The sequence below is a fragment of the Otolemur garnettii genome, unplaced genomic scaffold (genome assembly GCF_000181295.1).
Source record: "Otolemur garnettii isolate 467f Iridium unplaced genomic scaffold, OtoGar3 scaffold00010, whole genome shotgun sequence".
Lineage (NCBI taxonomy): Eukaryota > Metazoa > Chordata > Mammalia > Primates > Galagidae > Otolemur > Otolemur garnettii.
The window spans coordinates 18,826,516-18,854,429 of record NW_003852405.1 but is presented as its reverse complement, the minus strand read 5'-3'; the positions used below and the strand labels follow the sequence as shown (position 1 = coordinate 18,854,429).

Here is a 27,914-nt window from a genome sequence, read left to right as displayed (position 1 = left end):
GTGCCTATAGTCCTCACTACTTGGGAGGCAGAGGCAGTAGAATTGCTTGAGCCCAGGAGTTGGAGGCACTACCCAGGGCGACAGCTTGAGACTCTGTCTCAAAAAAAAAACCAAAAAAAAAAAGACTTGGAATGTTTTAACTTAGGATATCTGTGAATCAGAGGCAGGCAGTCATTTGTGGAAACTCTAGTAATCTGTTAAGTAAATTTATGGCCCGAAGGTGGTTTGAGCTTGGCCTTAAGGCATATTAAGGACTGTGTCTTGTGGGAGTGGTGGTTCAGGCCTGTAATCCCAGCACTTTTGGTGGCCGAGGCGGAAGGATTGTTTGAGGCCAGAAGTTCAAACCAACCAGAGCAACTTACGAAGACCTTGTCTCTAAAATTAAAAAAATAATAACAATACATATATATATATGTATATGTATATATATATATATATTTTAGAAAAACCAGCCAGGCATGCTGGCATGGACATGCAGTCCCAGCTACTCAGGAGGCTGAGACTAGAAGACCCTTGAGCCCAGGAATTTGAGGTTGCAGTGAACTATGATGATGCCACTGCACTCTAGCTCAGGCGACAAGGTAAGACCCTGTCTTCAAAAAGAGAAAACAATAGAAGGAAGTGCCTGTGGCTCAAAGGAGTAGGGTGCCTGCTTCCTATGCTGGAGGGGGTGGGTTCAAATCCAGCCCCTAATCTGCAAAAAAAAAAAAAAAAAACAAACAAACAAACAAAAAAAAGGATTTAGTTATTTTGTTAGAAAAACTAGCTCTGAAAGGGAGGAGATATGATGAGGGAAGTGTGTCTGCCCTCCCTTCTCTCATGGCTGCCAACTCAGCTTTCAGGTTTTTCTGGGGTCTTCGTGGCCAAGCGGGAATCCCATCTAAGCAGTCAGCTGGCAGGGCTTGAGGGTTTATTTTAGTTCACAGTCTGAAGTGGATGCATTTGAAGGTGTTGTCCTGCTTGAGGGTAAGTGGTGCAGGGAGACATAGATAGAGTACAGGTGCAAGGGACAAGGGGACTTGTGGGACTGGGGTACAGGAAGGGGTAAAAGCCACACGGAATTGAGTAAAGAGATCATCTATACCAGACAGTGAGGGGGAAGATTTCTTTGTATCTTAAAATTGATTGAGGGATAAATGAGAAAGAGAGAGAAAAGAGGAGGCCTTACACAGGAAAGAGAAATATGTGATCTGGTGACTGTTAAGAAATAAAAGAGTACGGAATCTGTGTGAAAGCGGCAGAGAATGCTCCTGTTTTGCCATTTGCCATTCCTAGTGCATTCAAATTAACTTATGTTGTGGCATATGCAAAAGGGAAATTGGAATGAAAGGGAAGGGAAAGGGTTTATGTCAGAAAGGAGAGAATATGGAATAAGGAGAAGGAGTGGGCCATAGAACAGCTGATAGCAAAAAATAAATGAAGAAAACTGGGGCGGCGCCTGTGGCTCAGTGAATAGGGCACCAGCCCCATATACCGAGGGTGGCAGGTTCGAACCCAGCCCCAGCCAAACTGCAGCAAAAAATAGCTGGGCATTGTGGCAGGCACCTGTAGTCCCAGCTACTCAGGAGGCTGAGGCATGAGAATCACCTAAGCCCAGGAGTTGGATGTTGCTGTGAGCTGTGATGCCATGGCACTCTGCCGTGGGCAATAAAGCGAGACTCTGTGTCTAAAAAAAGCAAAAAAAAAAAAAAAAAAAAAACCCAAAAAATAAACTAAGAAAATTGGAGAATGTTTGCATTGTGGAAAATTGGTTATGTTAGAGTACAAACTAGCAATTTTTTTTTGAAACAAACTACAGCATTGGTTGTAGTTGAGGGACTATATACAGTAGACTCCAAAAATGGTTTGCGACACCAGCTTGTTTTGCTTATTGGACATCTGGTGTGTTTGGTGTCACTTGGACCAGCCTCCCTTTGTACAGTAATGTCCTCAGGACTACATCTGCCCTGTTCTGGGACACACTGGTGGGAGGACAGTGTCCACTGGGTTTTAGCCCCTCTTCCCTGGCTGAGTGTCCCTGTGCAGGACGTTGACCTCAGATCTGTAGTGGGACCCCACTAGTGCTCCTGTCTTTAGTTTAATTGTTCCTCTGGGGAGAATCCAGTGTTGTTTAAGGGTAATTTGTTATATGTACATTTTCTTTGAAACAGAAAAGAGAGTGGTCATATTTTAACCAACTGGGTCTCGAATGCTAGTTTGAGGGGATTTTTTATTTTTCTCTTAATAACTATAAACATACAGTACACTGTTTCTGGAATTTCAGTATTTTCTGGGAAGAAACACCTTTTGATTCATCCACAGGTTTTATTTCATTCCTTACGACTATTTACCCTGTGTGATCTGAACCACAGTTTCTCAGCTGGTTTAACTTTAAATTTCTAATACTTTGGTGGCTTAGAATAATGCTTTTAAAAGTGTAGCTCCAGGCCTGGCATGCTGGCTCATGCCTATAATCCCAGCACTGTGGAAGGCCAAGGCAGGAGGATCTCTTGAGCGCAGGAGTTTGAGACCAGTCTTTGCGAAGTGATATCCCGCCTTTACTAAAAATAGAAAAACTAGCTGGGCATTTTATTATGTGCATGTAGTCCCAGCTACTCAGGAGTCTAAGGCAGGAGGATTGCTTGAGCCCAGGAATTTGACATTGCTGTGAGCTAGGCTGATACTGCACCTCTACCCAGGGCGACAGAGTGAGACGCTTGTCTCAAAAAAAAGTATCTTCTGATTACTTTAATGCAATAAGGGTCTTTGTCTTTTTCTCATTCTGGAAACTCATTTGTGATATTGAAAGAATAGATGCTGGTTTCCTTGCTCTGTTGGGAAGAAAGAAAATTCTTCAGATTCCACCACTTAGCCTTCTAGGGCCTCCAGTCCACAGATGGAAATCCTGGAAGATCCTATCAGGAAGTGAAACTTGTAAATAGTCTTTGTACTGGTTTTGGGCATTAAGAAGTTGTCTTTAACCTTCTTATAAAAGTACCCCCACCCCAAATTAGTACATCCTAGTGACTAATCTGGAAGTAAATAAGAAACACTTGGGGAGTCCTGGCCGCTTGCCAGGCACTGTTTGGAGCACTGGACATATACTGGCTCATATTCTCACAGCAGCCCCATTTTACAGCAGAGGAGACCCTGGCTGGGTTCTTCAGTCTGGCTACTCCTCCCAATCACCATGAACAGTCAAGGAATTCAAGGTCATGTAGCTACTGAGCAGCAGAGCTGTGACTCAAAGGTGCCATGGTGTTCTGGTCTGTGCTTTTGAGGGCTGCATCAGTGCCTCTGTAACTCACTCACAACAACCATCACAGACGTGCTGTAGAAACTTTGGCATTCCATATCACCTCAGTGTTAAAGCCAGCATCAGAGTTTGATTGAAAAAGAAAGAAAGACAATCATACTCCTTCCTTCATACTGCCGCCTCAAACCAAATGAACAAATGAAATTGTCAAGACTGTTTCTATCTAGGAACAGAAAGCTGACTAAAGGATCTTTCTGGAAAATACTGGACTGATCACTCTAAAGGTTGTAATTGGAGACTTGTTGCTGTGACAACCCTCATTCTTGGCACTAGAATTATTTTTAAGAGCACAAAATTTATCTTCTTTTACCTTTAGGACTGGTGAATTTGGTACACCACTAAGAGTATTTTTAAAATTGCTATTTGGAATTGGTACAGGGCAATGGGAAGGACCTAGGACTTGGAGCTTAAGTTAAAACTTGAGTTCTGGTCCCAACACTCTATTCAGTGGCCTTGTATGACCTTGGATTTCAGCTCCTGTAAATGGGAGAGAGAACCATAATAGCAATATGATTGGTTTGGAGATAGTAAGAAGCTATGATATATGACAATATTTTACTAACGACAATAACCATGTGTTAGGCAGTGAGTTGACCAGTGCGCATGTCCTTTGTGAGTCTTAAGCCATTTTCCATGAGTGGGTGGTGCAGCGGTGCTTGGGAGTGGTTGGGGAAGGTTTGTGTTGATCTGAACTCCTTTCCTGTTCTCTCCTTACCTGTATGTAACACAGTGTGAAGGGTAGTGTGGGTGTCTGACTCAGTTTCTGGTCCTAATTCCTTTTCCTTGGTTTTTCCCCCTCCTACTTTGGGCTTGCCTCCAATTTGCCTACAAAGTGCTGTTTGTTATAAGGATGAAGCGGGCGATTCTCTGGGCTGGGACGCTGTGGTTGCAGGCAGTTACTGTAGTTCAAAGCAAAAAGCCAAGCTGGAGTAGGAGGGACACTGGCAGGGCTTGTTCATTAGAATTTTGTACATTGATTTTTATAGGAGAGAAGGAGAGTAGAAACGGCATAGAAGTAAAACAGGAATAGAAATATTATGCAACAGAATTGGGCAAGGAGGAAGGACTTTAAGAAATCACTGTGTATTAATTTGAAAGGAATTTTTTTTTCTTTTTTAGAAAAGCACATGCTTTTTCAGCATGTATTATGTCTTCAGTGTACTTAATAGGATGGGAAGCAAAAGTTAACAATAAAAGCTAACGTTTAGTGCATTTCAGGTGGTCCACAGTGGGACGCTTTTTGTCTTCTTATCCTTGTATCAGCCATGAATCCCATTTCACATTACAAAACTGAGACTCAGTGTGTTTAAATCCTCTGCTCAGGGTCACAGTGCTACTATGTAACTGGAAGAACTAAACTTTGAACCTAGGCCTGTTTATGTCTCATCCATGATCTGAAAGATGAGTAAGATATGGCTCTGCGTTGGAGACTTGTATGTAAACAGGTTACTATAATTCATTATAGTATACAATATATGCTGTAATTCTTGCATTAGCTAAATATTTTGGACATTACTTAGTAGGAGAGACTGGTTTTGATGGGAAAGGACAGGGAAGCTTTCACCAGGAAAGACAACTTGAGTAGGGCCTTAGAGGAGGAGAACGATGATGGTGATTGGTGGGAGAGCTGAAGGAGCACTGGAGTAGCGCAGTGTATGGTATAAAAAGCAGGCAACATGTTGGGGGGAATGCTCATAGGAAGAATGGAGGTCAGAGAAGCAGTTTGGGATAGATTGTAGAAGACCTGGAATGTCCTGTTCAGGAATTTGAACTTCATTGTCTTTCTTGGAAGGTTCTTAAGAAGGGACATGATTTGCTCTAATCTCTGACTTAAGTGATTCTAGTGGTAGACTGGAGAAAGGACCAGACTGTGCAGCAGGGATTCCCCAAAAGGGTGACACCTTAGGGTCACCTGGGAGATTCCTTAATGCACAGATTCCAGGAGCACACCCCCCAGTGTTTTTGATGCAGCGTGCAGGTCTGGCGAAATTGTGTTTAGAAGGTACCGTAGGTGATTCTGAGTGTGGCCTGGTGAGGGAAGGAATGTCAAAAACATTGAAGCTTTTGGGAGGACAATTCTAAGCTGAGGCTAAGTTTGGGTTTGTTATTGTGTGAGTGGTTTTTTTTTTTTTTAATTTTTGGGGATTCATTGAGGGTACAAAAAACCAAGTTACACTGATTGCATTTGTTAGGTCAATGTGTTAGTGATTTTTTTAAAGCATGGGAAGGGGCTAGTCATCAAACTTTGGGAAAGATCTGACTATTTAGGGTTTATGCCTTGTTTTTTATTCTCCTTTACTTTTTTTTTTTTTTTTTTTTTGAGATAGGGTCTTGCTCTGTTACCCAGGTTAGGGTGCGATGGCATCATTGTAGCTCACTGCAGCTTCACACTCCTGGGATCAAGTGATCCTCCTGCCTCAGCCTCTTGAGTAGCTGGGACTATGGGCACAAACACAATGGCCAGCTGATTTTTCTATATGTATATTTTTTTATAGAGACAAAGGCTTTCTATGTTGCTCAGCCTTGTCTCAAACTCCTGACCTCAAGTTGTCCTCAAGCCTTGTCTGCCCAAAGTGGTAGGATATAGGTGTGAGATACTACACCTAACCTGCTTTTTATTCTCTACAAATATAAAGGAATACTCTTACAGCCTTGTCATTTGACTGACATTTTTCACATGCGTTTCCATTTGTATCTAGAATATAGCCTTGCTCTGGTCTTTATGCCCTTGTGCATTTTCTCTTTTTTGCTATTTATGTATAAAGGAAGTGATATGCAGGATTTCATTGTTGGCTGTCTTCATTGACAGTTTCGTAGAGCATGAGCTCTGGAGTCTACTCTCTGCGTTTCCATTCTGCTCTGCCACTCACTAGTCCTGGGACCACAGGAAAGTTTCTTCACTAGGCCAGGGATGGTGGCTCATGCCTGTAATCCTAGCACTCTGGAAGGCCGAAGTGGGTGGATCCCTTAAGCTCAGGAGTTCGAGACCAGCCTGAGCAAGAGGGACACCCTGCCTCTACAAAAATTCAAAAACTTGAGACAAGAGAATCTCTTCAGCCCAAGAATTTGGAGGTCTCTGTGAGCTATGACACCATGACACTTAACCAAGGGCAACAAAGTGAGACTCTTGTCTCACAAAGAAAGAAAGTAAGTTATTTAACTTTCTGTAAAATGAAGATGTAACAGTATATATCTTTTAGGGTTAGTTGTAAGAATAGTTTATTAAAAATGCTTAGAACAGTTCCTGGTACATAGTTAACGCTCATAATGTTAGTTTAGCTGCTATTGCTGTTAATTTGCAGGTCACATCCCAGATTCCTTGTCTGAATTGCTCACATATTAAGAGCTTTACATTTATTTATTTATTTAGAGACAGAGTCTCAAGCTGTTGCCCTAGGTAGAGTGCCGTGGCATCATACCTCACAGCATCCTCCAACTCTTGGGCTTAAGCGATCCTCCTGCCCCAGTTTTTCTATTTTTAGTACAGACAGGGTCTTGCTTTTGCCCAGGCTGGTCTCAAACTCTTGAGCTCAAGCTATCCACCCGTCTTGTCCTCCCCAGAGTGCTAGGATTACAGGCATGAGCCACCGCGCCTGACCAAGAGCTTTACTTTAAAGAAATAACTATACAAATTACAAGTGGGAATAGTGAGTGATAAAGTGACATATTAGGAAGTTTTAATTTTGTAGTGACCCCTCTTTCCTTTCAGGGCTTTTTATTTTCTAGGAACATGTGTTTTGCTCTTGTAAACAAGCCTGCTAGGATATACTTAGAGCCCGGATCTGGGAAAGAACCTTCCCTTGCATGTTGGCTACAGAGCTAATACCAGTTCTCCAGTCTCTTAGGAGTTGCATGAAATGATGCTCGCTTGTTCATTTCCTGCGACCCAGCCTGAATTTAAGCGATTTCCCCCCCAAATGTTATAGATCTCTCTTACTGTCCTTTCTTGAGTCTAAATTAACTGTTAACTTTTTTTTTTGGCCGGGGCTGGGTTTGAACCTGCCACCTCCGGCCTATGGGGCTAGCGCCCTACCCTTTTGACCCATAGGCGCCGCCCTAACTGTTAACTTTTAAAGAAAAATTTTTTGCTGGGAAGAGAAACAGTTCTACCGTGGGAGAAGCTATTTCTCAACATTAAAGAAATTAGAAATGATAATTTATGCTTAAAAAAATAATGTTAGTCCAAGTTCTCATTCTCTCCGTTCCCCTTCTCTGCTGTTCTTTACCCTCCTATGTGTGTGCAAACCATTCTCATGACCTGCCTGGGCAGCATATTTGTAGTGGGGCCAGATTATACATATACCACTGACTTTCTCATCTGACCTCCAAATTCAGCATTTGAGTCCCTTCTTTATGTTTTGTTTGTCTGTTTTTAAAATAAAAATCGTCTTGGTGAAAGGATATTATTTCCGATGGTGTTATGGGACAGTAGGATCAATCACACTTCGTGAGGTTCAGACCTGAGATCGTACAAATTTAAACAGGTATCTGTTTGCTGTTGCTCACTTGACTTGGGTCAGTCTTGGCATTTCAGGTCTAGAGGTAGCTGGTTGCTAACCATTGGACATCCTTTGCCATTCCCTGGAAATTAGAGAGAGGACAAAAGTGAAACTAAACTTCTTGTTTTTCTTCATGTCTCTGCTAATTCAACTAAGTCAGTTGGCTTGCCCTCATTTGCCCTTTCACACCTCTCAGACTGATGTTATGTGTAAATTTGATGATAATAGTGTGAATAATTTCTAAGTTACTTTCGAATACAAATTGAATTCAGTTCTTTGTGGCTTATTTCTTCATCATAGGAGTAGATGTAGCCAGTGTTTTTCTTTGTAGCCTGCTTAAATCCCATGTGGTTCTTGTAGCAACCTAAGTTACAGTGGATTTAGTAATCCTGATTGGACAGGACACTGTATCCACTGCTTTACCGAGATCAAAGTACATGGGGCTCATTGCATTCCCTTCCGTTGCTAATTCAGTTGTGTTGTAGCCAGGCAATCCTGGAGCCTTGAAAACCAGGATTCTGGTCAAGGTGAGGAAGCAGCCATTCTTCCTGGCTTTTTCATTCTGTAAATATCTTTCTTTTCTTCTCAATATTCACTAATTCAGCAACAAGTCCCAGACTCTGCATCCCTGACCTCCAGCAGCAGTTTTCAGCCTAGAAGCCTCTGAGCGATGGTTACATTCTTGCTGCAAACAGGAAAATCCCTGAGCCGTTCCCCCCAGTGTACTCCATGAATTTCCACACTAGAGAAAGCAAACCCAATTCAGTTGTGTCCTGGTAGTAATAAAATTAGACTTTGTGGACAACCAGGCTTCCTGAGTTCTGGTATTTACTAGCAGTATGACAGGTTACAGGCATCTCTGTGTCTGTTTTCTAATCTGTAATATAATTCCTACCTCCTAAGTTTGTTATCAGGAACACTTAAGTAAGACATGTAAAGTGGTTAGCATTTATTGGACAAGGATTAGTTAAGAAATTGATGAATAAGTTTTTTAAAGTTCACGAAAAAGATTCTGGATCATTAGATTTCAATTATTTATTTTTTTCTTTTTGTTGCAGTTGTCATTGCTGTTTTAGCTGGCCAGGGCCAGGTTTGAACCCGCCACCCTTGGTATATGGAGCCAGCACCCTACCCACTGAGCCACAGGTGCTGCCAATTGTCTGGATTTTTTTTTTTTTTTTTTCTGGCCGGGGCTGGGTTTGAACCCGCCACCTCCGGCATATGGCGCTAGTGCCCTACTCCTTTGAGCCACAGGCACCACCCCCATCTGGATGTTTTTTAAGAGAGATTCTTGAGCTCTCTGTTGCTCAGGCTGTAGTGCAATGGCTTAATCATGGCTCACTGTCAACATCAAACTCCTGGGCTCAAGCAATCCTCCCACCTCAGCCTCCTGGGTAGCTAGCGTTTCAGATGCACCACCACACCTGTTGCTCAGCCTCCTCTTGAACTGTGGGCTTCAAGCAGTCCTCCTGTCTGGGCCTCCCAAAGGGCTGTAATTATAGGTATAAACCACCCCCCCCAGCCTATTTTCTGAATTTTTTAGTCACTGTGTTTCTCTTTCATGCTATTCGCCTTGGCCATTCTGCTACATACAAAGGAAAGGAGATGAAAATTGAATTATCCAATTTTCCAACCTTCAATTATTCCTGTAGTTTCTTCTTTTAGTCTCCATTATAACGTATAATTGAGAATTGATGTATTTAAGATAATAATATGTGACTTATTTTGTATCCACTCATATTTTGCTACTTTATACATCTGGAAGTAGCAAAATATAAGATACTTGTATATTTTTAAAGTCAGTTTTCCTTTCCTTTTCTTAGTAATGAACATTATATTTATCTGTTTTATTAGGACCAATCCTTTTGAGTTGTTGGACTTTTTAATATATTATTTTAAAAATCAGAGTGTCAAAGATGATTCCAACAGTTTTTTAAATAAGAAAGCAGATCCACCCACTATAGAAGATGAACAGACAAAACACGTCTTCCAAAGAAAAATGCGTCCTAGGACAGTGTTTAGTCTACATAATACACGTCACGATCAGCAGTCAGTAAATAACCCAAGGCTATTCACTGCTGGTAGGCTGTGCCAGGAGCGTTTTTTACACTCTTCATTTGTGTACAGGTCTGTGCATTTAGTCAGACTTTCGTGGTTTCTTATCCTTCTTTCACGTTAGGCTCACTAAATCACACTGCACCAGCCCACATGGCCTACTTTACATACATATTTGCATGCTAACTGAAGAATTAAAGGAGGAACTTGGGAAAAGCCAAGATTTTATCTATCACACTATGACTGGTGGGTCTGTCTTATATAATCTATAAAATTATATTCAGCTGCAGCCCAAGAGCATATTTTATGTAATATTGCTGTGGCTTAAACTCAGGTGTCCGGTGGCAAAGCGCATGTTTGGACTTTACACTTTACCAGAATTTGGCAAGGAGGTGAGGTAGCAGAGTGCGGTTGAGAGAGAGTGTTGCCATTTGTGTTTGGAAAGGGAGCTTTTTCCGAGTGAACGCCGTAGTGCAGAATGATCAAGCCACAGCCAGAATGCACCCACTCGTTTCTGTTCAATTAAAAGGAAGACGAGTAGACCGAGGGTGAGTTTCAGCTTCATTACCTACTGCTTTGAGAAAATCACTTAACATCTGTGAACCCCCACTGCTTCTTCTGGAGATAATGACTCCTCCCTGAAAGGCAATTCTGAGAATTCAGTGAGGCAGAGCGTGCGAGGGTTTGTCCTGTGTAATGTTAGTAATTTTGTGCATGATGTGTGGGTTACTGACGTCTGTGTGGGCCTGCAGTCACCGTGGCCCCGTCATTCTTTCTATCTTTTGACTGGGTCTTCCTTGTCATGCTGAAGGGTGCTTTTTAAGTAGTGCTTTTCTTACCTTGTTCAAGACCAGGACACTGTGCCTCAAAGGGAGCCTAAGCCATCTTGCGGGCAGGCGTTTTTAAAAAGATGATTGTGCCCCCTTGCTACATTTTGCCATGAAAGGACACTTACTGTGGCTCTTTGAAGATGGCTAATAACCCTCGATGGGTAAGTGCCAATCAGGCCAGCCAACTGGCTCTGAGAAAGGCTTCCTTGAAAGCTACGGCCCAGCTTTTGCAGAGGCCAGGAGGTGCGTGTGAGTGCCAGAGACCTCCTTCTGAGAACATCCTGTTGCATGTGCTACTCTGGAAGTGAAGACAGAGACGGGGTGCTGCCGAGAAGGAGCTGCTAGTGCAGAGATGTCATCTCTTGGGTAACCAAACGGCTTATTTTTCATTCTCACGTTTGTGAAATCCATGTGTAATAATCACTATGAATCCTCATAGTCACATGGAGAAGTACTTGTGGCAAACTTTTTTAACCGCCAATGTAAGGCCTTTCTTTTTTTAAGATAAAGAAAGATAAGCTGCATTGTTTTTGGAGGTGAGGGTTTATCTTCTCCTCCTCCACACCCCTTAGTCCTCAGGATTGCTATTTCTTGTAACTTAATTTGGAGCCTCTAAAACGGTGTTCTTTTCCTGGATGGACTGTGGCACTTAGGGAATGGGGACTTTGGCAGTGAACTCCTCCCAAAATCAACTGTATGTTTTGTGGCATCATTTGTGCCTACCTGAGAGCATATATCTTTTTTCTTCTTATGAGGTTGTGATTATAATATTTTTTTTATCTGTACAGCAGTGGTAAGGAAGAAATAACTTCTCCATGAAACCCAAGAGCCTAGCTGACCCCTGGGGGGCATACAAGGCAATGCTTAGGTCTTGTGGTGTTTAGGCTTAGGAGGCACCTGTCAGGAGCTTGTATTCTCCCAACTATCCATTCGGAATCCATGTACAAAGTGAATGTTAATCAATAGTTTTTGATGAGCAGGAGCCAAAAAGACGAATGCAGTCACCCCCCCCCACCCCCCCACCCCCCAGCTGGCCACTGCTCTGGAGGGGAACATTCTGGCGTGATCGGGCAGCGTAGGTAAGGAAGGATCCTAGTCCCCAGCCAGATGCTCTTCAGTATTTCATTATCACCTTCAAGGTACTCCCCTTGGGAAACTGTGCACTGATGCCAGTGCCTAGTCCACACTTCACAGTGATTTTGGAACTCTTTCTGGAATGGTGATCAGAGGTGTCATGGTAGGTAGTCTGATAGTTAAGTCTGCAAACTCATTCTAGAAAAAGTACTCCAAACCTCATTGCTGAATATCACTATGGTCACCAGATGGCCAGGGAAAAGAGGTGTGCTTTGAAGGTGATGGTAGTGATATTCAACAATGAGGTATGTACCACTTCTTCTTTTTACTTTTCTTTCATTTATTTATTTATTTATTTAGAGACAGAGTCTCATTTTGTTATCCTCAGTAGAGTTCTGCGGTGTCATAGCCCACAGCAACCTCAGACTCTAGGGCTCAAGTGATTCTCTGGCCTCAGCCTCCTGAATAGCTGGGACTATAGGCATCTGCCACAGTGCCCAGCTACTTTTAGAGACGGATCTTGCTCTTGCTCAGGCTGGTCTCAAACCCATGAGCTCAAGCAATCCACCTGCATCAGCCTCCCAGTCTGCCAGGATACAGGCATGAGCCGCTGCACCTGGCCTGTGTATCACTTTTTTTTTTTTTTTTTTTTTGAGGTTTTTGGCCGGGGCTGGGTTTGAACCCGTCACCTCCGACATGAGCCACAGGCGCCGCCCATGTGTACCACTTTTTCTAGGATGAGTTTGCACACATAATGGTCCACTTCATATATATCATAAAATTACCTCTTAGCACAGTACTCAGGCAAAATAGGACTAGTCTATTGTTGACTTATGCATTAATGACTTTGAATTTTTCAGAACTAAGGTAGATTTTTAGAAGTTAGTCTAATCTCATGAGTTCCCAGAAATAGAAATGAAGGCTATGCAGGTTAATTTAAGTTTTCCTTTGCCTTCAGAATTGTATTTTTCTTTAGAGATTTTCCTTCTGGGTTCTTAGGGTTATGGAGAATAACAGAAATGAAGGAAGGATGCCAAAAGATATTTTAAAGTAGAATTGTGCCCCTACAAACCTGGTAATTATATTCGGGGCTTTTAAAATCAGATGAGTTGTGAGCTCAGGGCCACCCTTCGTTCTCTTCTTCTGACTCCCTGGGTACTTCGTGGGAAAGGAATGGTAGTTGGGAAGAAGCATTCCGTTTGTGAGAAGAGAAGAGAAGAGATGTAGAGTTGCCAGGTCCAGGGCAAGTAAAGCACTGAGAGATGGAAATGAGCTGGACCGGAAGAGAATGCTAACGTTCCTCAGCCAGTCTTTTTTGTAATAAGCCCGCATTGGACCGTGAGTAGCCCCTTGTGCATGAAATCCCCACCCTTGCAGTTCATCTATGTGCTCCGCACCTGGGTGCTGCTCTAGCCCTGACCAGGCGGTGGGGAAGGGTGAGCGAGATGCAGTTCGCTCATCTCCGCAAGTGTCCGGAGATCTTAGCATTGCCAAGACTTTTAATGTGTTCTGTTTCTTGGCCTACTCAGGAGTTAATAGCAGCCTGCTACTGACAGGCGAGTGTGAACTAACTGCTAAAGCAGAAGAAATAGAAAATGAGAGACCATCAGCAGTTTCACTAAAAGTTGAGGCCACGTGTGTGTTTTGTGAACAGCATCTACCTTTTTTTCTTTTTCTTAGAGACAGAGTCTCACTTCGTCACCCTGGGTAGAGTGCCATGGCATCACAGCTCACAGCAACATCCAGCTGTTGGGCTTAGGCAGTTCTCTTGCCTCAGCCTCCTGAGTAGCTGGGACTATAGGCGCCCACCACAATGCCCAGCTATTTTTTGTTGCAGTTTGGCCAGGGCCAGGTTCGAACCCACCACCCTTGGTATATGGGGCCAGTACTCTACTCACTGATCCGCAGGCACCACCCAGCATCTACCTTCTTCTTTTTTATTTTTATTTTTATTTGTGTGTGTGACAGAGTCTCAAGCTGTCACCCTGGGTAGAGTTCCATGGTGTCATAGCTCATAGCAACCTCCAACTGTTTGGCTCAAGTGATTCTCTTCTCTCAGTTTTTCTATTTTTAGTCGGGATGGGATCTCACTTTTGCTCAGGCTGGTTCAAACTCCTGAGCTCAAGCCATCCACCCACCTCGGCCTCCCAGAGTGCTAGGATTACAGGCTTGAGCCACCGAGCCTGGCCAAGCATCTGTCTTCTTAAAGAGGCCCAGTTAAGAGAGAAAAGAATTTCAGGGAACCAGTATTAGTCAGCTGGCTAGGTTCTGAACTCCACAGACTTTGTACCTGGGCATATGAATGACCATCTAGAACCTTTTGAACTTTTGCCACCACATAATTATGAAAGGGCTGATCACATCAGTAGTAGATAATGGAAAGAGCACAGTGTCCTCTGCCCAAAGACTTCAGAAGGTATCTGAAGAATCAAGGTACTTACTATTCAGGTGGTAAGGAAACCAGCCAGTTGAACAGTGATAGCTTATGAAGTGCAGAATCATTCAGAGATGAAGGAGAGGATCACAGGTAGTCACTGGACTTTACTTTTCTCCTAGAATTTGTTATTGTTTTAGGAATCAACAGATAGAGGAAATGGTGCAGATTTTATATTTAGGAAAGACCTGCATCAATGCTTCATTTGGCCACTTTGTAGCTGAGACATGGGGACAGTTACTTTACTTCTCTGACCCTGTTTCCTCATTTGGGAATATGAGAATGGGCTTTGGCAAATCTGTCGGGACACGTGCAGGCCAGGAAGAGAGTAAAATGAGATGCCGGCTAGCACTGAGTAGCAGCTTAATATGCATCGATTCCATTCTACATTAGTCAAAATTTAGTTTTTATACGGAATAATCATTCCTTATATTCTGTTCTTGAATATTTTGAGTTCGGAAACATGAATGATTTTATTTAAGCCAACAGTTTGATGATAAAAGGAGAGAATAGATTCTGAGTATGAGAGTGGGCAGGTTAAAAATGCCAACTCCGCAGCCGGTACACTTTGCCTCTGGCAGATTCTTAAACCATTTGTTTACTATTTTTGAACTCGGCCTGAGGTCCACTTAATCAGAGTTCAACAAAGGAAACATAGTTCCAGAACTTTGGAGTTTCTCTGTAATCCCAGAGAAATGAGAAATTGTTTTCTGGACGAATGCGCTATTCACTTCTGCTCTGTGTGGAATCCCTACATGAAAATGTTGGTGGGCTGTGAGGATAAAGATAATCGGAGTAAAAAGCCGAGGAGGAACCCACGGTACTGTGAGATTGTAGGAGTTTTGGTGGTTTTGCTGTGTGTTGTTTTTCACAGTTCGTGGCGTGCCCGCTTGCTTTTTGTTTTGAGTCATCGAGGCACTAGACAAGTAATTTCCCATCCTGAAGCTTTAGTCTGCTGAGCGGTAGTGGATATACTGGGATGTGGCTACTAACTTTAAAAATTTGCATAAATCCAGCTGCCAAGGCTCTGGAAAGGCTGGATCTTTGCACCTTCCCCGGAGGTGATGTGATTTGGGGAGGGGGTGCTGGGTGGGGAGGTGAGAGGAAAGGAGAGAAAAGAAGGACCCAGCCGGGGCGCTGCTGGGGAGGGACAGTCCGGCAGGGGCTGGAAACGGAAGGGCTGCGAGCCGGCGGCTGGCCGCGAGGCCACCGGCAGGGGGAGGCCCGGGCCCAGGCGAGCCAGCACGCGGGGAGCCCGTGTGGCGGGGTGGCCCGCCGTGGAGTGGCTGGTGCCGGCCGCCCATGGCCGCCGTGCGTGCCGCGGCCCCCTCGCCCGCCCCGCGCGCCGGCCGCGTCCCTCCCTCCCCGCTGCCAACACTCGGATCTCTCTCGCTCTTTCTCTCCCCTGTGTTTTCAAACAGGAAGTGCACGGCTGTCTGTAACGTGCTGCCGAGTCCCAGGATGGAGGAGTGAAGTCGCCCGTCGCCGCGGTTCCAGCCTCCGGAGCCCGCCCGAAGCCGAGTCCCCAGAGAGCGCCCTGAGGGAACAGGGTGGCCGCCTGGTCCAGGTGCGCGGGCCGGGGTCGGGAGTCCGGGACCGGGCCGGGGGTCCAGCTCTGCACGGCAGCCTCACCGCCCGCGCCCCCACTGCTCGCTCACCGGGGGCTCTGCCGGTCTGGCAGCTTCTGCCTGGGAGTGTGGACCCAGATGGGCCGGCTTTGTGCAGCGCGCGCTGCGGCCAGACCTGCTGCCCGGGCTGTGCCACGCGGGGCTGCCCGAGCCGGGAGTCTTCCTGCAGTCCCCGCTGGCTGCCCGAAGCGGCAGCTCTTTGTTCCTCAGTGCTGGCCGGGGGTTATCTACGTGCATGTTCTGGGGGGCTGAGTGGGTCCAGGGTACAGAGTGGGGGCACAGGAGGAAGAGGATGAGTGGTGGGTGAACAGCCTGGCAGGCAGGAGAGAAGTCTTGGTGTCCACGCTAGAATTCTCACCTCCAGCTAGTGAAAGGGGAGCCTGGTTCCTTGCTTCCTATTTTGGGAAAAGCAGGTCATCATCCCAGACTGAGGGAATTAGTGATGCAGACACCACCGGAAAGGTAGCACCAGAAACGAGGGACAGCAGGGAGTTCTGAGGTGTTTAGTCTGGTGTCTGGCTTGTTAACTCCACCGTGGTTTCTTAGCCAGGTTTCCTTGCTGAGACAGAAGGTACTTTAATAGTATGAGCCAGGCATCTTTATTAAATTCCATTAGTCATCAAAGCAAGATGGGCAGTGACTTTTCCCAGATTCACCAGGTAGGTTGTAATTTCATGTCTGTATCTCGCTCCATCTCACATGTTCATGGGAGGAGAACAGTATGCCAGGAGAAGGTTTGTTTTTGTGGGACACATTTTTTGCCTCTTGGTGTCTGCGGCTGCTCCCCTCTCCACGGATGAAGTCAAGTTGACTACTTCTCCAAGCCTGGCCTTGTTTTACCTCCTGTATTTATCTACCTAAAGAAACTCCGATCTTGGGGAGAAGTCCCCACTGCTTTCTTAGTGGAAGGACCCTAAGGGAAGTGGATGGTTGAGAAGAATCAGTTTGATGGAATGATTATCCGGGCTCGAATTAAATGTTTGAACAGTGCTAATGCCAGCAGCATCTTCCTACTCTTTATTTAGGAGGAAGAGAAGTGAACAAATGAATAGAGGAGAGGAAAGTGAGACTGTGCCAAAGGAGGGTCTCTGTAGCAAGGGGGGAAGTGAATAATCACAGTACCATGTGCACTTGGCTTTCACTTTATGGCATATACATGGTTACTCAGGGTTAGGTATAGAATTTAAATGGAAGGATGCTGATCACACCATTCCCAGGCTGAAAAATTAATCACAAATATTTACTGCATCATTTTGCTTTAAAAGGAAAATCTTTTGTATTCAGGCTGATGAATTTGTACTGACTCCTTCCCTTCCTTTTTTTCCATTTCAGCAGTATGGAAGTAATTCAAATTATAAGATCCCATTGTTCCAAAAGCCCTATAGGACTTTAATCTCTTAAAATGCAGCTGCTTTGAACATTGTGATGATATCAATAAGGAGTATAATCGTATAAGCAGTATGTAACTGAGAACTGAGTGATTGCGTTGTTACTAGATATATAGATGTGGAGTTTTAAGTTTAATTGTGAACTGCCTGTGTTTATGCCTTTCCTCTTGCCAAATACATCATGAGATTAAAAGTGAAAACAAATCTTCAAGAGATTCTTGAAAGACTTGTACAGCCATAGTGTTTTGCCTCTATTTTTACACCCAGTGTACTCCTTTCCCTCCAGTTTGTTAGTTTATTTGGGGACTTCCTTTAGCATCTGTCACTCTGCTCTAAGATATAGTAGAACAGCTTTTGTGACCCTCCAAACCTCCCATTTAGGAATAGGGTCCACTTCCACAGTAGGTGGAATATAAACTCAAGAAGAATAATAACTAGCCTTTAGATTGTCATTTTCTAGTAACAGAGCATATTTTTCTATCTCTTCTTTAATCTTTTCAACAATGCTAAACTGTTGTTCCTTTCAGCAGTATGGTGAAATGGGGTTCATTTTCTACAATTTATGGAGAGAGGACACTGGGGCCTATCAGATGGGAGTTGTCAGTGGTCATATTATTAAATGCAGATGCTGAGACTTGAACAAGGGTCTTTTGATTTATAATTGGACAGTTGCTGCCTAAGGAGGAGATAGTAATTCTGGCTCAGGTGGTCCTTTACCATTCCGGAGAAGAGCTGATACGTGAAATTAGCTTTACCAAATCTGTAGGGTTTTTTCCCCCGACTCTACTCAAGCTAGAGCTCAGAGTTTTCTCTTCTTCTTTTTCCTTCCCATGTTTGAAATTTGTACATGTCAGTGACTAGATTTAGCTGTGTTTGCATCAGCGTGATTTGTATTTTGCTGCCAAAATTCTAATGGTATATTTTAATTTATCAGTATTTTTGGTCAGGTCTCAGTGAACAAGTATCTTTTTTGAGGGGGTCAAATTAGCATATTTTGATATTTTAGAACTTAAAAAACCACCTCTGGTTTACCCATAGGAAAGTTTTCGTCCCTGCAAATAAATTAACTTAAATGATGTATGTAACTCTCCCCACACGCTACTTGTACTGCTACTATACATAGCCTCTGCTCTCACCCCAGTTTAGAATAACTCATTGAGAATTTCGCATTACAGAAAAGCATGCACAAACCCATGTTATTTTAAATTATGGATGAAATTGTTTCATAATATTCCTTTGGTGGAAATAAGTTTATTTCCTTATCTTTGCAGTGTTTCAAGTTGAACCTCTCTTTTAGCTTTGGTTTTAATGTCGTACCATTAATTAAACCATTACATTATGGTTTAATTATTGTGTGTTTACCTTGTTGTACTGCAAATTAAAATGTGGTACACATTTCCACACTGAGAATCACTGGGTGGAATATTTATTTTCTCTTCAATAATTAGAATACTTGTAGTGGTCTAGAACTTCCCCTCTGTAAAATTGTGCCAAAATGTCGGGAGTGGGGGAGGGAAATAAATAAAATGGGGGCCCATTTTTTTGTAAGGGAGGAACAAAATGCTACATGTATAATTTCCTTAACACATGATGCATTGCTGTTTGTCTGCTCCTGAGCTGCAATGGCTTATGAGCTAGCTGCACATCTCTTCCAAAGGAAAGGCTAAAAATAAAAGGATCACTAGCTTTGATATTAAATGTCAAGGAAAAGTTAATGGCCAAGAGGGGAGAAGGAATGGAGATAATGAGTTAAGATTTTCATTTTTTAGAAAAATTAGCCAGGCATTAATTATGGTGGGTGCCTGTAGTCCCAGCTTCTCGAAAGGTTGAGGCAGAAGGATCACGTGAACTCAGGAGTCTGAGGTTGCTGTGAGCTAGGGCTGACTCTACAGGCACTCCAGCCTGGGGCAACAGAGCAAAACTTTGTTTTTGTTCTTTTTTGTAAAGATTTTTATTTTTTCAAAACTCTTTTTTCCTTCACGTCTATTATTTTAAAAGCACTGTCTTCTTCATCAAATTGTAAACTGTAAGCCAGTGGTTGTCAACTCTTTCAAAAATCAAGAGACATTTATTTGTCTCTTCCTGCCTCTTCATGCCTTCTTCCTGCTTGTAGGGTCAAGACTCTGGCACTAAAAGATTTCAAAGATCTTGATTTGGGGAAGTTTTCTTGTGTTTGATGATTATAAATACTGCGTGAGACAGTTATTTAATATCACTCAGCTAAGTATATAAGTAATGACCTTGGCATCTCCCTATATTTGTAAAGTAATAGTATATGTGTGACATAGGAATTCAGTACCCCAAGGACCCCCAAGTCCACAGATTAGGAATCAGAGCCAAAGTATAACAACTGCTCCAGGCCAAAAATGCTGAAATAATGATGAAAAATGCATAGAATGACAGCCATCAGGTTATAAAGATTCCCAGATAGAATTTTCCCTTTGTTGTCATGATTTTGGATCTGGTCTTCTTTCAGGATGAGTTTTTGTGTGTGTGTGTGATCACGTTTGAGATTTTTTTTTTTTTTTTGAGATGCAGTCTTACTCTGTAGCCCCAGGCTAGAATGCTATGGCTTTCTCTTAGCGCACAGCAACCTCCAACTCCTTGCTTTATGGGATCCTCCTGCCCCGGCCTCCATAGTAGCTGGGACAATAGGCACCTGCCATAATGCCTGGCTAGTTTTTCTATTTTTAGTAGAGGCAGGATCTCACTCTTGCTCTGGCCATTCTCTGAACTCCAGTGATCCTCCCTCCTCGAGGACAGAGTGGGATTACAAACGTGAGCCATCATGCCCAGCCACACCTTTGAGATCCTTGGTGGATAACTGGATTTCTTCTAAGACCATTTTTCCCTCAGTACGTCATTGAACATGCCTTCTTCCTGCTTGTAGGGTCAAGACTCTGGCACCAATTGCAGAATCACCATGGTCTTAGTCATTACCCCCACCCTTACATTCATTTTCCAGAGGCTAAAAGATGCTTTCCAGCCTTAATCTTTGTTTGTGGAAAGTGTATGGAAAGGTAGATATTATTTATCGCTGTTCTGTAGTGGCAAAAACTGACTTACAAGTCATATTGAATTGGTTTCTTTAGTTTCTGTACCTGTTGTTATGACAATAGTATTTTGCTTACAGTGGGTTGAGCAGGGCACAGAAATCTTTTAGGGTTAGTGTGTGAAATTCTTTTATTTGGTTTAAAAAAATCATTCTTGGGTGGCGTCTGTGGCTCAAAGGAGTAGGGCACCTGCCCCATATGTCGGAGATGGTGGGTTCAAACCCAGCCCCGGCCAAAAACTGCAAAAAAATATATCATTCTTTGTAGTGAACATCTTGTATTTGCCAGTCACTGTGTGTGGATTATCTCTAATCCTCTTGGTATTATGCAGAGTGAGTAATATCCCTGTTTTATGTGAAGAAACTGAGGTAGGTAGGGATTGTAACTTACCAAATCACATGGACAAGCTAAGGCTTAGACTTGGATCCAGATTCTCTGACCCCCAAAGCTAAAATACTTTCTGTCCTGCATCCCCTGCTTTCTCGTCCTTAACCTAGTCGGTGGCAAGAATAAGTCATGGTTTGTTTAGTCTCACCTGCCTTTTAAGCAAGGGTTAAGTAAAAACTACAGAGTATTTGCAGATATTAGGAATATGCAAAAAGAATCAAAATATAATTTGCCTTCATTTTTTTTTCCTAAGGAGGTCAAATGTGTGAAATTTATTGGCTTTATGAGACTCTCAAAGGGACAGTATTGTCCATAACAACATTACCATATTGTGGATTTATGCATACTAACTGCCCAGGTCACTGTGAAGTATATATATCTCCACCAATACCGAATAACAACTTCTTTTTGTATTAACAAACGTCCTTTAATTTTGCCTTTTTCTGATTACTGGCAAGGTTGAATATTTCTTCGTTTACTTAAAAATTTCTTTTCTTCATGAATTGTCTCTTTATATCTTTAGCCTCACCCCCCCCTCCTTTTTTTTCTACTGAAGTCTCTTGCTGTTTTCTTGCAAGAAGTTCCTTGAAAAAAGTTTTGTGGTGTTTGTAGTTTATTCAAGAAATTAATTCCTTGTTATTTTTAGATATTGTGAATACTTTTTTCTGTTACATCACTTCTCTGATAACTTCATGGTGCCTTTCAATAACAGCAGGACAAGATCTTTAATTTTAATGTTGTTAAACACATCAATTTTTACTGTTATTATGGTCTGTATCATTTCTTAGCTTTTTGTCTAAGGTGAAATATAGTCTTGTGGGCTCACAATATAGTCTCTCCTCACTTTCTTATATAACTTTGTAGGTTTACTCTTACCATTTGACTTTCTAAATTATTTGGAGTATGGTCATCTTGTAAACCAGTTTCTCCAACACTGTTTATCAAATAATCTGCTCTTTCTCCACGGATTTTTGATGCTACCTATAGCATACAAATACACATATGAAGGCTGTTTCTGAGATCTCTGTTTTGTTCTGTTGACTAGTTTTGTGTTCCTGGACCTTTTTGATACACTGTTTTAATTGTTACATGTATGTTTATGCGCATGGTTGATACACCAATATAAAAGGTCCAAAAATGTTTAAGATTATTTGTAGGTACACTCATTGCCCTTATTTGAACATGTTAACTTTTTGTACCTATACATTTTCTGGAAATATGTCTGCTTATCTAGGAACATTGTTTAATTTGCTTACATAGTAACATAATTTCCCTCATCTCTTCTCTTCTCTTTTCTCTTCTCTTCTCTTTCCTTCTTCCTTCTTTCTTCCTTTCATTTTTAAGCAGTTATGGCTCCCTTTCACACAGGTCATCCACAGAAGACGGTGGCATCTTCCTTTAAGGGCGTGCCTTCTTTAGTGCTCTATATCTGCCTGTAGAGCTGTTATGTGCATTCCTGGTATTGCTTTTGAATGAATGTTTTAAGAGTCGCAATGCCGTAATACGGGGAGTGAATACTCTTAGAAGCCCATTGATTATAGATGTCTCTTATTATTAGGAACACTTAACCAATTTCAGTTTGTTTTTCTCCAAGTTTACTTTGCTCCAGTCTGTTCTTAGTTCACTGCCTCTCATTTCTTCTCCCATCTGCAATTTATGTCACATTAAGTGTTAGGTTACTTTGTCTGATAAGTGGGTATTTGTGTGCCTATGCAGATGGGCACAGGCACACAAATATCTATGGCAATTTTCCCTTAGTTTTTTTTTTTTTGAGACAGAGCTTCAGGCTGTCGCCCTGTGTAGCATCACAGCTCACAGCAACCTCCAGCTCTTGGGCTTAAGCGATTCTCTTGCCTTACCCTCCTCCCAAGTTGCTGGGACTATAGGTGCCTGCCACAATGCCCAGGTATTTTTTGGTTATAGTTGTCATTGTTGTTTTGCAGGCCCAGGCTGGATTCCAACCTGCCAGCTGTGGTGTGTGTGGCTGGTGCCTTAGCCACTTGAGCTATAGGCTCTGAGCCTTTCTCTTAATTTTTGAAATGTAATGAAACCATGTTGTATATAACATGGTCAGTATTACAGAGAAATTTGAAATTATAATGGAGACAAATTTTGGCCTCAAAAAGGATATTTCATGACAAGATTAGTTTAGGACAAAGATATTACCTTTGGCCATCAGTTACAGGATTATTATTATTTTTTTTTTAATAATCAAGTAGATCCAAGATGGGTGATAGGCTATAAATTTTTGTCTTTTGTCTATAGTTCTTAAGGTGTTTTATGGTCATAAGAGAGAGATGTAGTCTTTACAGTTATGCAGATTTGCTAAGCTTGCACACAGTCTGATAAACTTATAATATAGAATGTTCTGGAGTTTAAACCTATTAGACAGATAAGATCGATGTATGGGGGCTGTTGGAATTGTTCTCCTATTGTGCTTTAAATGGGATTTATTCAGTATTCACCTGAATTTGATTACAGCAGCCCAGCTAGTGACCTGACTGAACTTACTATTCATTAGAGGACTTCATCAGTACAGATGCTCTCCTTTCTCATTCATATTCCTCTGTGCTCCCCTCAACAGCTGTCCGCTCCACCTGTCCTGCCAGCCTCCTCTCTTATTCAATTATTCTAATATAATTGGCAGCCACGCTACTTCATCCATTCAATAGACATTTGCTGAGCTCCAAGCTATTAAGTGTTAGTTCCCCCACTTCCTGTGTCCCCAGTCATTTTATTAAGTTCTGAGGATACATGTGAATGTGTCATGGTGTGTAATCTCAGAAGAGAGACGCATCCCGCATTCACTGAACTGAACATACGAGGCACTTGACAGCAGCACGTTGTGGAAAATGGTAACAGAAAGTGGGGCCTGTGGGGGAGGGATTTGTTCATTCTTGTTTGTAAAGAAGGAATTCCTGAAAGAGGTGATTCTGGTGTTGAATATTGAAGAGATAAGATTAATTACTAGGCAAGGCAAGAGCAAAGCCAGACAGAAGAAACTGCCCAGGTTCAGAGCCCCAGAGAGCTCAGTGCGTGAGGACCATGGGATATGAGAACTGGAGCAGAGAGAGGACCAGGCTGAGGGGAGAAGAGGCTGGAGGTGCTTCTTGGTTTGGAATTTTTGTCCAGCCCATGTCTAGGGCCATTGCATTTCTGAAAGTGTGGACTTTATCCTGGCAGCATTGTGGAAACATCAAAGGTAAAATAAATGTATGAATTGCTGTCTTAAGATATGTGTAAAGAAAGCAAGGACAAGTCCAGTGGCTGTTACATCCCAGCAGAGATAATGAGAACCTAAACTAGAGTGATGATGGTGAGAAAGAGGACATTTAGGAGAAAGGTGGGTTACTGATGAGGTGGAAAGGAGGGGGAGGAGGGAGTAAGAGGAAGATAGAAGAAAGGAGCCTTGGTTTTTCTGATTGGAAAGATTCACTGTCTGCAGGTATCAGTAAGGATGGAAAATATAAGAGGAACAGGTTTGGAGACAACAGTGAGTTCAAGCTGAAATGAAGTTGGGATGTCTCCTTGTGAGGCCTGGACCCCAGGAGAGAAGTCAGGGGTGGAGATGTGTGCAGGACAGTGACTGGAATTGATTGCTGTAGCCATGAATGCAGCTGAGGTCATGCAGGGGTGGCCGGAGGGCCAAAGACTGAGCAGGCAGAAGAGAAGGTAGAACAATTCAGGAAAGTCTATAAACAAGAATTAAAATACTGAGCGCCGAGGACTATTTTTTGGTTATTTCCATGTATTACAGCACTGACAATAATCCTGACAATAATCTCCTCTGAATACTATAATTGTTGTTAATGTCTTTTGCAGACAAGGTGTCTGAAACTTCAGGTAAGCAACTTTCCAGGTACTGAAAGAGTAAATGGGAAAAGCTATCAGGTTTGTCAGAGGCCACAGGGTGGTCGGGAAAGGTGCAGACCCCATATAGGATATTGGATTTGACAGTTAGGTGTTCTTGGTAGTTAGACGAGTTCTGAAGTCTAAAACAGGATTGTTGGCCTGGTACGGTGGCTCACACTTGTAATCCTAGCACTCTGGGAGGCTGAGACCAGGAGTTCGAGACCAGCCTGAGCAAGAGTGAGACCTGGTCTTGACTAAAAAATAGGAAAACTGAGGCAAGAAGATCACTTGAGACCAAGAGTTTAAGGTTGCTGTGAGCTGACAGGTGCATGATGGCACAATGGCACTCTACCCAGAGTGACAAAGTGAGACTCTGGCTCAAAAATAAGTAAAACTGGATTGTTTTATTGTGAGGGAGAGAGGAGGAATTGAGAAGGCAAGAGCACCATGTGGAGAGAGAGTGTGTGCATGTTTTCCTGTGAAGGAATTTTTCTGTGTGTGTATGATGGTGATGAGCTTATAGTTGAGAATAGTGGAGAGAAAGTGACTAAAGGCAAAAGAGGGAATAACTAATAGAGTAAGTTCCCGAAAAATGGGTGGGGGCACGTTGTAGGGTACAAGTGTGCTCAAAGGCATTGTCACGGAAGGAAATCAGGGTGTTCATTCCACTGGGACAGGAGAGGAGGAGAGAGATGTGTGACTATAGATGAACATTCGTGTGGCTGGGAAGGAGATTGCAAAAGTTCATTCCTGATGGCTTCTGTGTTCTCAGTAGAGGAGGTGAAATCTGCTGAGAGTGAGGGGTCTTGAGGAGACAGCTAAAAATAGTAATAGTTAACTTTTAAAAAGGGGCATACTCATTTAGGATGAGAAATAGTCGTATATTGGTGAGGGCCCCATTGGGGTTTTGTCAGTAGGGGTTAGGTGCATATGTTTTTTTTTTTTTTTTTTTGGCTGATAGAGTACTGTGATATGAATAACATGAGTGACCTTTTAAATTAGAACACTCAGGCCTTGCCCGCAATGTTAAGTTTAGATGGTGATGGAAGGAAGAAGAGGGAGAAAAGGAGGGCTGAAGCAGCAGTACACTGGACAAGGGGGAACTTGAGTTCTGGTTCTCCCATTAAGGGGAGGTGGCCTTAGGGAAGTCAGTGCATCTCCCTTGGCCTCAGTTTCCCCATCTTTCCATGGAGGAAGTTATGCTTAACATCCTGTTAAGTCTCCTGTAGCTCTCGGAATATCTGTGAGACTTGCATATCATTAGACAAAAGTGAGTGGATGAGATAATAAGAGGAGCTAAGTGCTTGTCATTTGTCGTGTATGGGTTCTTCTGATAGCAGTGCTAATGCCACTGCCTTTGGGGAGGTGACAGCATGAGGCCGGGCAGCAGTCACACAACCACACCCCAAGTGTGTGCAGGTGTGGCTGCACGTGGCAGTGGGTGAAAGGTGGCCAGTGAAAAGATGGGAAGGACCGGAGCGTGGACTGTAGTGGGTGCATGCGGTAGGCAGGCCAGTTGGCCGCGTGCCCATCCTGCTGTGAGCCACAGTCCCTGAGGAATCACTGGCAGCAGATGATTTCCCGGGGGGGTGGGAGGGGCTGCTCGTTGCCTTCCTCTGTGTTGTCTCTCTCTCCCTAATTGCATTTTCTTTCCCTGGGCTCATATCCCCCTCTTAGTTAAAAGTGTGGTCTTCCAGAAGAGAGCTGAGTAGTTGGAGGAAATGAAGTACTTACAGCATCTTTCCCGTCTTAGGAATCCTTTCTCCTTCCTACATCCTTCCCTGCACCTGGCTATTTCTTTTTTTCTTTTTTTCTTTTTTTGAGACAACGTCTCATTTTGTCACCCTCGGTAGAGTGCTGTAACATCGTAGCTCACAGCAACCTCAAACTCTCAGGCTCAGGTGATTCTTTTGCCTCAGCCTCCCAAGTAGGTGGGACTTACAGGCACCTGCCACAATGCCCAGCTATTTTTTAGAGATGGGGTCTCGCTCTTGCACAGGCTGGTCTCGAACTCTCATGAGCTTAGGCAGTCCACCCTCCTGGGCCTCCCAGAGTGCTAGGATTACAGTCATGAGCTACCTTACTATTTCTTTGCCCATAGAGTTTGAAGCATTTCATCGCTTTTTGGGTTGGGTATATTCTTTCTTCCCCTGGAAAGTTTACTTACTCTTGGAAGCCATTTAACTGTCTGTGATTCCATTTAAGAAAAGGAATAACATCTTAAAGCCCTGAAGGTGTGGCTAGCATCGGGTAAGTGGTTCCAGAGATGATTGTAGTAATTTAACAAGCCTAAGCAGGTGAGAGGACACTCCTTTCAAAGTTAAGCCTGTCATCTTTCTTTGTGCTCTTAAAGATTTAAGAGAAACCTCCAAAGGGCATTTCCTTTTTTTCTCCATTAAACTGTTACACAACTTAATGCTTGGAAAATTCTTCACAGGAAGAAACAGGGTGTAACAGTTTTTGTGAGACATTTTTTAAAAATTCACTTTTCCAGCTTAAGTCTGAGAGTACTACTCTCTCTCCACCTCACGGGTCTAGTTTCTTTCTGAAAGTCTTCATTTCTCCTTACAATTGAGTACTCTTCAAAGTGAAACATAGTTAAAAAATTAAAACCATTTAACTCAAAAGTTAAAACATAATCTATAAATGTATTCTTCCATTTCCTGAGAAACAACAGGAAGGATTTGCTTTCTCAAAATAAACGAAGTAGCCTGACTATGAACTCCGAGCAGTAGAGATCAAAGATTCCAGCCTCATCACATAATGGGAAAATTTCAGTCATTTTCTAACCTCAGAAAATCAAGCCTAATATTAGTCTTTTTGCCTGAAGTGTTAGGAGATGTATATACAGTTCACAAATGCACCTTTGGTATCTTTGAAATCATTTTTCCCTAAATATATTAGTCGGTCTAGGAGAGTCCATTTTCTTTCTTTTTTTTTTTTTTTGAGACAGAGCCTCAAGCTGTCCCCCTGGGTAGAGTGCCGTGGCATTACAGCTCACAGCAACCGCTCATAGGCGCCGAGGCGGAGAGTCCATTTTCAAGATGTATTTGATCAGTGCGAACATTCTACCCATGCAGCAATGGAAAACATCCCTCTTGTACATTAAATTTAGGAAGAGTAGAAAAAAACCAGCTGACTGTCTGCAACCATACAGATTCTAATCTTGAAATTAAGCTCACTAGATCAGTAGATTATTTCACAGTTATGCTAGAAGGAAAAGTTTAGCAGCTCATGAACATTGACCAGCATTGGAAAAGGAATCTGCTACAGTAATTACACACACACAGGTAAGAATTACACATGCAGGGCTTGGCGTCTATAGCTCAACCGGCTAAGGCGCCAGCCACGTACACCTAAGGTGGCGGGTTCGAATCCCCAGCCCGGGCCCGCCAAACAACAATGATGGCTGCAACCAA

At 43.0% G+C, this 27,914-nt stretch overlaps 1 protein-coding gene across 2 annotated transcripts in view; it reads left to right on the top strand.

Annotated features, from left to right (window-relative positions):
• The first annotated feature begins 10,104 nt into the window (after positions 1-10,104).
• LRRC8D (leucine rich repeat containing 8 VRAC subunit D) overlaps positions 10,105-27,914 on the top strand; it is a 109,586-nt gene continuing 91,776 nt past the window's right edge. Inside the window, exons 1-2 of one of the 2 annotated variants that reach the window (XM_023509795.1) lie at positions 10,105-10,397; positions 15,609-15,754. The gene's annotated coding sequence lies outside the window, so the exon portion shown is untranslated. Of the gene's footprint in view, positions 10,398-14,885; positions 15,008-15,608; positions 15,755-27,914 lie in introns of those variants that run through there. The other variant, XM_023509794.1, reaches the window with a different exon arrangement.